We start from the raw sequence: 8,272 nt of genomic DNA on the forward strand, positions 1-8,272 counted from the left end.
TTGATTGACAGCTCTTTAAAGGGCTCCTTTACTGGGCCATGTTTGCATGTGATTAAAAAAAAATAAAATGGAATTTTTTTTAAAAAAAAAATCTGCTCTATCTACTTTCTACACAGACCTTGTGTTGGCTGCCACCTTTGCTTTTATTTTATTCAATCATGTACCTGTCATTTTTCTGAAATATGACTCCCATTCTTTACATACTGTTTTCCCTTTCATTATATCTTGAAAATTAGCCTTCCTTAAAACACAAGCGATACTTTCTTTCATTCTTTCTTTCTTTCTTTCTTTCTTTCTTTCTTTCTTTCTTTCTTTTTTCCTTCCTTCCTTTCTTCCATCTTCCTTCTTTCTTTCTTTCTTTCTTTCTTTCTTTCTTTCTTTCTTTCTTTTTTTTCTTTCTTCTCCAAAAAAAAATCTTTAAAACGTCTGCACTGGCAATCAACAGAAGAGCAATTTTGCTCACACCTGCCACCGATTGTATCAGGGAAACTTATCAAAATAATAATAATAATAATAATAATAGTAAAACATTTAGCCGATCTTCTGATTTATAAGCATAAATACCAAGTCGGGCTTGAAGACAAAGAGAATCCTTAATGTTTGGATCTGTCAAAAAAATCAGGCTTTTCTTCACAAGGGAAAGAGTGAGTGAAAGAAAAAAATCAATTCTAAGACTAAGCCTCATCAACTGATTGCTATATGAAAACTCAATTTAGCCCCTTGTGACTTCAACTTCTGCGTTTTGGCGACAGAAAAGGGGCGAGGGAGCAGCAATAAAGAATTATGAGAAAACAAGCTTGTACCCCTCTGGCCTCAGCTGGATGTAATCCTCTCTGAATAGAGATATCCAGCCTTCAATCTCTCTGCGAACAGAAGTCCTGTTGACTCCTGCCTTAATTACTGAAATGTGTTACACATGACGTTGCCTAGGAAAAGGGGCTGAAAATATCTGTTAATAGAAAATAGAGTTGCTAGGGAGGCAGCGTGAGTTTTTATTTATTTCATCAATTAATTAGTGGCAGGGTTTAGAGGCGGCTCCAGGCAGTGAACTCCTTGGAAAGCCTCAATGGCCAAATCCACCATTTGGGATGAAAAAGAAAACCATACGCAATCAAATCGAACCCTGAAGCCCGTCATTGTAAATCACCGTATCAAACCAGGGTTCCACATTTTATGATGACTCTATCCATTCAGTCATGTCCATTTCTTCGCGATTCTACGGGTGAGGTCTCTCCACGTCTTCCGATCTTGCGCTACTTCTTTGAGTTGTTCTATGCTCTGGTTGGTGTGAGTTTTGATGGTGTCCAGCCTCCATGTTCTTTGGGGGCCTGGTTTCCTTTGACCTGCTAAGTCTTCCTATCATAATTGCTTTCTCCAGTAAATTCCCTGGCATGGCATGGCCAAAATAAGTGAGACACAGTTTCGTGATTTTTGCCTTCCGGTGACATGTCTGATGTTATGTGTTCCAAGTCTTGCAAGTCCAAGGAATATGCAGGATTCTTCCCCAGCACAAACAGGATTTTCTTCCTGTCTTGCTTTTTTTAAAGTCCATCTACATTTAGTACAGTAAGTCAATGCCTCATCTGGGGGGGCTAGTTCACAGCAGCCTCCACCCCGTTCCATCAAACTTCAGCTACCAAATCTTCCCCAACTTTTTGAACTGCCAGCAAAGTGGGGGTCATTAGATCATTTGCATTATGGCTACATTATTCTGAGACTGTTTAAACTTTACCAGCAGCATTTAGTTGATCTTGGGTAAGGGGTCCTTGGTGCTCTCTGAACCTGGTAGTTTTTTTTGCAGATGTTTCATTACCCAAACTTGCTAATGAAACATCTGCAAGAAAACAGCCAAGCCCCACATCTACCTTCTGTCCCTCTCTTTCTCCTCTCCACAAACCTCACTTCCTTCTAGCACTGATGATGTTATCTAGTTGGGTCATGAAACATATGTAAGAAAACCACCAACTCAGCACCAAAGACCCCTCATTTCAACCCTGAGCTGTATCTATTCTCCTTTATCGGTGATCTTGTGTGAGCTAAACAAGGTCAGATAAATATGTTCTTAGGTATGTTTTGAGATGGAAAATTTCAGGAAAACTCAGGGTTATAAGTTAGCTTGGGAAATCCCGCAGCCAGAAAAAGAAGATTACCAAGTACTTTTCTGTTCTTGCCCAATGAAGTCTATGGCAGGGGTGAGGAACTATGTCTCTTTTACAACCTGTGGACTTCAACTCCCAGAATTCTTGAGCCAGCATGGCTGGCTTAGGAATTGTGGGAGTTGAAGTCCACAAGTCATACAAGGGCCATAGTTTTCCACCTCTGGTCTATGGGCATAGCCATGAAGTCACTAGGAGCTGAGTATGGGTTGAAGGACTCTTGCTATTCAAAACCAAACATCAGGAGAAGAACAGAGGCTTTGTGGAGATGTCTCCAATCCTCCCCAGTTTCCTTCAGATTGAAATGAAGCCTTGTTTAAAAAAAAAGACTTGTCCACATTCCTCGAGAGATAAAGTTTAAAACGTTCACACTTTTCCACCCTAGAGAGGGACAAGAAAAATATTCATTTGCTGCCAAACTATCCTGAAATTTTATATCTGCCAAGGTTCAAAGGGTGCATTTAGAAGTGTGAACTTTCCCATAATTTTATCCTTATTATCATTATAAGATTTACTTATCTCATTATCAGCTCACTCTTCTATGGGAGGTCAGTCATGTATCCATTTTACTGCCCATTTAATCCTTCTGCCCACCGGCTCTGTTCGGATTGATTTACTTATCGTATTTCTCAGCAAGCAAAGGCTTTTAACATTTAAAAATAACCTTGTCTCTTTCCCTGTGTCCAAACTAACCTCCTTTTCTCCTGGATTCCGTAGTTATTAGCCGCTGAATTAGTAAAATTTTATCATTTCATTTTTTAAAAAGAATTGTATTGGTATAAATGTATGCTTGCCTGGCAGGAGGTATCGTTGCAGTAGGGCACAAAATGCAAGGTCAGAAAATAAGATCCTCTACAGCAGTGGTTCTCAACCTTTTTAATGCCGTGACCCCCAACCGGTCGTAAGTTGAGGACTACTCAACCGGTCGTCAGTCGAGGACTACTCAACTGGTGCAGCACCGTTTGCAGAATGGGACTTTTGGCGGGCTCAGCAGGGCAGAGACAGCCTGGACAATTCCTATTGGCTTTTGAAAGCAAATAGAATTAGACTCTATTCAAGAGAGTCTATTCCATTGGCTTTCAAAAGCCAACAGAATAAAAGGGAGTAGCACAGCTAAGGAAAAGGGGAAAGAAATGGCGGACTGCGTTGTTTGGCAACACCCGTGAAATGGTCGTTCAACCCCAAATGGGGTCCCAACCCACAGGTTGAGAACCACTGCTCTACAGGATGAAAATTGGGAGTTGTGATCCCTCCAGATATATTTGGACTGCTACCCACCCACAAGAAATGGATATTGGTCTGATCAGCATGGTTCCTTTCTGTGGTCTGACATTCTCATTAGCAGTTCTCAACCTGGGCCACTTTAAGATGCATGGACTTCAACTCCCAGAATTCCCCAGCCAAAATGGATTTAATGTACACAAGGGGCTAGGGAATTCTGAGAGTTGAAATCTGTACTTTTTAAAGTGGCCAAAGTTGAAAAATACTGCAGGATCCCATCTGGGTCAGTCACACACTCTGCTAGAAAGAAATTCCCTGAAGATGGGCTCCAGTACAAGTCCAAAAACTCAGAAGATAAAACTTTTGGTCCCGGAAACTGACCCAGATTAGATCCTGCAACATTATTCTGGGACACGTCTGTTCGCCTTCATTCTTGAAAAACACTGATATAGATACATTAATCAACCCTTCCTGGTTTTGCTGGAAGGGATAACTAAGAAGTATTGCAATGACAACTTTCAATCACCTGTTTCCAGCAGGAATTGTTAGTCAGATTCTGTTTTGTGCACACCAAGTGACCTGGAGATTTTTGTAAAAAATAATAATGATTATTTTTTTAATAATGAAATAACTTTTTGTGTGCCTGTGAGTGGACCTTCATGTCATTGTTGACTCCTGGTAACTACATGACAATTCTCCTGGGGTTGAGAATGAGGTAGGGAGAGAGAGAAGGAGATAGGGAGAGGGAGAGAGAAAGGGAGAGAGAGAGAATTAGCTCAAAGTCACCCAGGTAGCTTTGTGCCCCAAGTAGGACTAGAACTCCTGATCTCCTGGTTTCTACCTCAGTCCTTTCACAGGGCTTCATGTACTTCAAAAATCATGTGGAAGAGCTCTTTCAGCATATCAACTTTTCAAAGGCGCTATTTCTATAAAGCTACACATTAAAGCAGCTACATCTTTTCCAGGCTCGTGTGCCTTGCAAGTAAGCTCTTTTAAATAATTTTAAAAGCAATGCACACCTGGAGAAATTGTCACCACAAAACAGATCTTTCAATGAAATACTTTATTTCTAGATTGAATACAAGCGGAGAAATGAAGGCAGGAGGAATATGTATCCATTTCCATTTCACATTTAATTCTAGCTTATTTCCAAGGTGTTAAAGGACGTGATTGTCTGATTTAGGATCTCAAGGCTGCTCCTATAAAAGAGAAGTGGAAATCCTATCAAATGGAGTCACTTAACATGTTACCCATAGAGGCATCCAACTCTAGCAGCTGCCCTCAATATTTGCACTGAGAAATTGACCAATAAACTGTCATGAGATAGGCAATTCATTCCTGCAAATAAGAGTGATTATTGTAAACTCTGTCAGGACAAAATGCAACTTAACTAGATCCAAACTATTGGATATGGAGTGGAGCATTTTTTTTAAAAAAGAGGGGGGGTTAAGTTGCCGAATGGAAATAATACTAATGCTTTTCTAGATGTGTATGTTGTTTTATCATATTGTTTGCCACTTTGGGGGATACAGGTGGGATTTTAGTTAGAGGATAACTGTGAAGGTTAGTCGATGTTTAAGGGTGCTTTTTCTAACCTTGCAGTGCACCTGCTCTAAAGAGCAATTATTGCCTTTTGTGCCATGGCGGCTAATAACGTGCCACTCAGAATAATTTTGATTAGAACTGAGAAATGAATACATCTTAGACAAGTGTGAAATTACATCAGGCCTACAAGAGATGAGTGTTTAGAAGTCTAAGATCCATTAATTTCCATTCCGTTCGCTGTCAATAACCTTGTTTTGTTCAGGCAAGTTTGCTTAAACACGGCTTACTAATTTCATCTCTCAGCCAGCTGCATGGCAGAGGCCTTTAGCTCCTCAAAAGAAGCTCAGAAGCCAGGAACAGTAGAATAGTTATTCTTAAATCATAGCTAATCTTCAGGATCAGGCTGACACTTTGAGAGGCAGGACTTGGGTTGGAATGAGTGATCCAGAATGAAACTCCTGAAATTCGTTGGGAGAAGTCAAGTTGCAGAAAAATCTTGCTTTGTCAACCACGTATAAACAAAAATCTACCCAAGTTTGCCTAATTCAGAGTAGTCAAGCTGCTCTGAGAATCCTAGGGAAGGAAGAGATTTTAGAGATCTTCTACTCCAACCCCCTGCCCAAACAGGAATCCTTATACCAGAGGTCCCCAACTGTAAGGACCCACCCCACTTTGCATCTTAAGAAGACAGAACTCTTGGAATAGTTCTTCCAACGGGCATCCTTTATTAAGAGAAAATGGTTGCAGGCGTTCTAGACAGGACTTGGGGCCCAAGCTCTCCCATTCAAGGTTTTAAGGGGTTCCCCAGTAGCCCCACCCAATCACCCCCTTCTTCCAGCGACAGTCTCAGGCATTACACTCCCACCCCCTTTTCCTTACTGCCGGCTGGAGGGAGACTTCAGAGAGGAGTACATGAAAGGTAATAGCCCCATTGTTATGGTTAGTCCTTTTGGTGATATCCACATCCAGTCCCTTTGAAGTGTACTGAAGGAAGTGAAGGCCATAAAGCCCCTTTGTTCACCCCCTTCCCTTCACCATATGACAGAATCCAGAGAAGGCAGAAATGGGGTTTTCTATAGTTGATAACTAGAGATGAAATATAATTGGATTCTGACACCAACCTTTTGGGCACCAGGGACCGGTTCCATGAAAAGAGGCTTTTCCACAGACCGGAGGGTGTGTGGTTTTGTGTGCTGCCTGCATCCCACAGATAGGGCTTTGCTTGTTTGTGCGGACCAGTTGCTGGTATGCCGCGATCCGGTACTGGTCCATGGCCCGTGGGTTGGGGATCCCTGCATCCCAGACAAATGGATGTCCAATCTTTTCTTGTAAAAATCTCCAGTTTTGAAGCATCCACAACTCCATGCGGCAAACTCTTCCATTGATTAATCCTTTTGACTGCCATGTTTCTCTTTAGTTCCAGGTGGCTCTCCTTCTGATGAGTTTCTTCTTAATAGTATAGAGCTGGAAGGGACCCTGGAGGTCTTCTAGTCCAGCCCCCTGCTCAAGCAGGAGAATCTACACCATCTCAGACAGATGATTGTCTAGTCCAGTGGTTCTCAACCTGTGGGTCGGGACCCCATTTGGGGTCGAACGACCATTTCATGGGGGTCGCCAAACCACGCTGTCCACCATTTTGTTCCCTTTTCCCTAGCTGTCCTACTCCCTCTTATTGGTGGCCACACCCACTTGGGGGTCACCACAACATGGGGAACTGTATTATGTGGTCACGGCATTAGAAAAGTTGAGAACCACTGGTCTAGTCTCTTCTTGAAAGTCTCCAGTGATGGAGGGCCCACGATATCTGGAGGTAAGTTGTTCCATTGGATGATTGTCCTCACTGTCAGGAAGTTTCTCCTTAATTCCAGGTTGCTTCTCTCCTTGATCAGTTTCCATTGTTTCTCGTCCTTCCCTCTGGTGCTCTGGTGAACAACCTGGCAACTTGTCCTCGGCTCAGCTCCTCTCAAGAACAAGTCAACTCTGTCTTCCCTGTGACATCCCTTCAAAGATCAGAAGATGGCTATCATGTCTCCCCTAAGCCTTCTCTTTGTTAAGCTAAGCTTCTCATTGCCTGCATTTATTCCTGAAGCGAATTCTGCAATCCAAAGCAGGAGCTAGGAGAATCCTCAAGTCTTGCACCAATTTCTTCAAGGGAAGCATGATCTGAATTAACTACTAGGATAGACGTTGCTAATGTTTACTGACCACAAGGAACACCCTGTGATATGTAGATATAGGGAAGTAAGGTCTCCTAAACAGCTTCAGGTTTTGTCTACAGCTTAACCTCCATTTTTATGAAAGCAATGGGGTTGCCCTGCAGTCTGGGATGATCTTATGACCCCCATAAAGCATTACCTTCTCTTGTACTTGAACCTTGACACCAATTGTGGTTGGGACTGAACAATCTGCAGGAGTTTCCCAGCACTATGAATGTTTCTCCTTTCCCACAGTGTAGCTTACCACCCACCGTTTCTCTGAACTGCTCACATTCGTTTTCCTTGAAAGATCTGGTGACTTGAACGCAACCTTCGGATCAGTGTTCTGAAGCTGACTTTGTACCCTGTACTTTAGGATTGGCTCAGATTTAAATTTGGGGGAGAAAAAAAGGGAGGCGAAGACGTGAGCTGCGTTTAAACTATTTTGCCTCTGCTGTTTTAGAAAGCAATAGTAATTCTATAAGTTGTTCCTGTAGGAGCATAACATCTGCTGCTCTCCTTGCAAATCATTCGGTATGTCCAACAGGCAACAGAATAAGCTGTGTTGCTAAATTCCAGGGGTTGTGTCTATATATATACACACAAACACACACACAAAACGTAACATAATCCTGATCTGCTGGAATCAGAGGAAAATCTGGACCAGCAACAAGACATTAACTCTAAAAGACATGGGTCATGCATAGAAGACACAGGAAGAAATGGGATGCTATCCCAGCAAACTGCAGGAAGAACAACATAGCTGTAATAAAATATCACTTCTAAATGTTGAGGTAAAGGTCTTCTCCTGAAATGTTCCTTTTGTAAACTCATCGAGGATGTATCCTGCTCAAATTATTCCTGTTGGGAATAAATGTGCAAAATGTGCAGATTTTGCTCCAACAAAACCGGCCGGATTAGGGGTGCAATTTGATACAGTCACTGCTGTAGATGTACTAGATTCATGCCACAAAGCTAGACATAAATATGGCACTAATGCAATGTATGTCTGTTTTTTTTTCCATAGTTCCTTTTTTGTCCAAATTTTACTTGGCTAAAGGGAATAATATGGGTTTGGAAGATGTCTGCAAGGAGGAAAAAATGGAGAGATTGATTTACGAGCCATTACAGTTCACATATTGAACCATATCAGGG

The sequence above is a fragment of the Crotalus tigris genome, unplaced genomic scaffold (assembly GCF_016545835.1).
Source record: "Crotalus tigris isolate CLP2741 ecotype Arizona unplaced genomic scaffold, ASM1654583v1 scf7180000018432.44079421565:4894166, whole genome shotgun sequence".
In the NCBI taxonomy this organism is placed as follows: domain Eukaryota; kingdom Metazoa; phylum Chordata; class Lepidosauria; order Squamata; family Viperidae; genus Crotalus; species Crotalus tigris.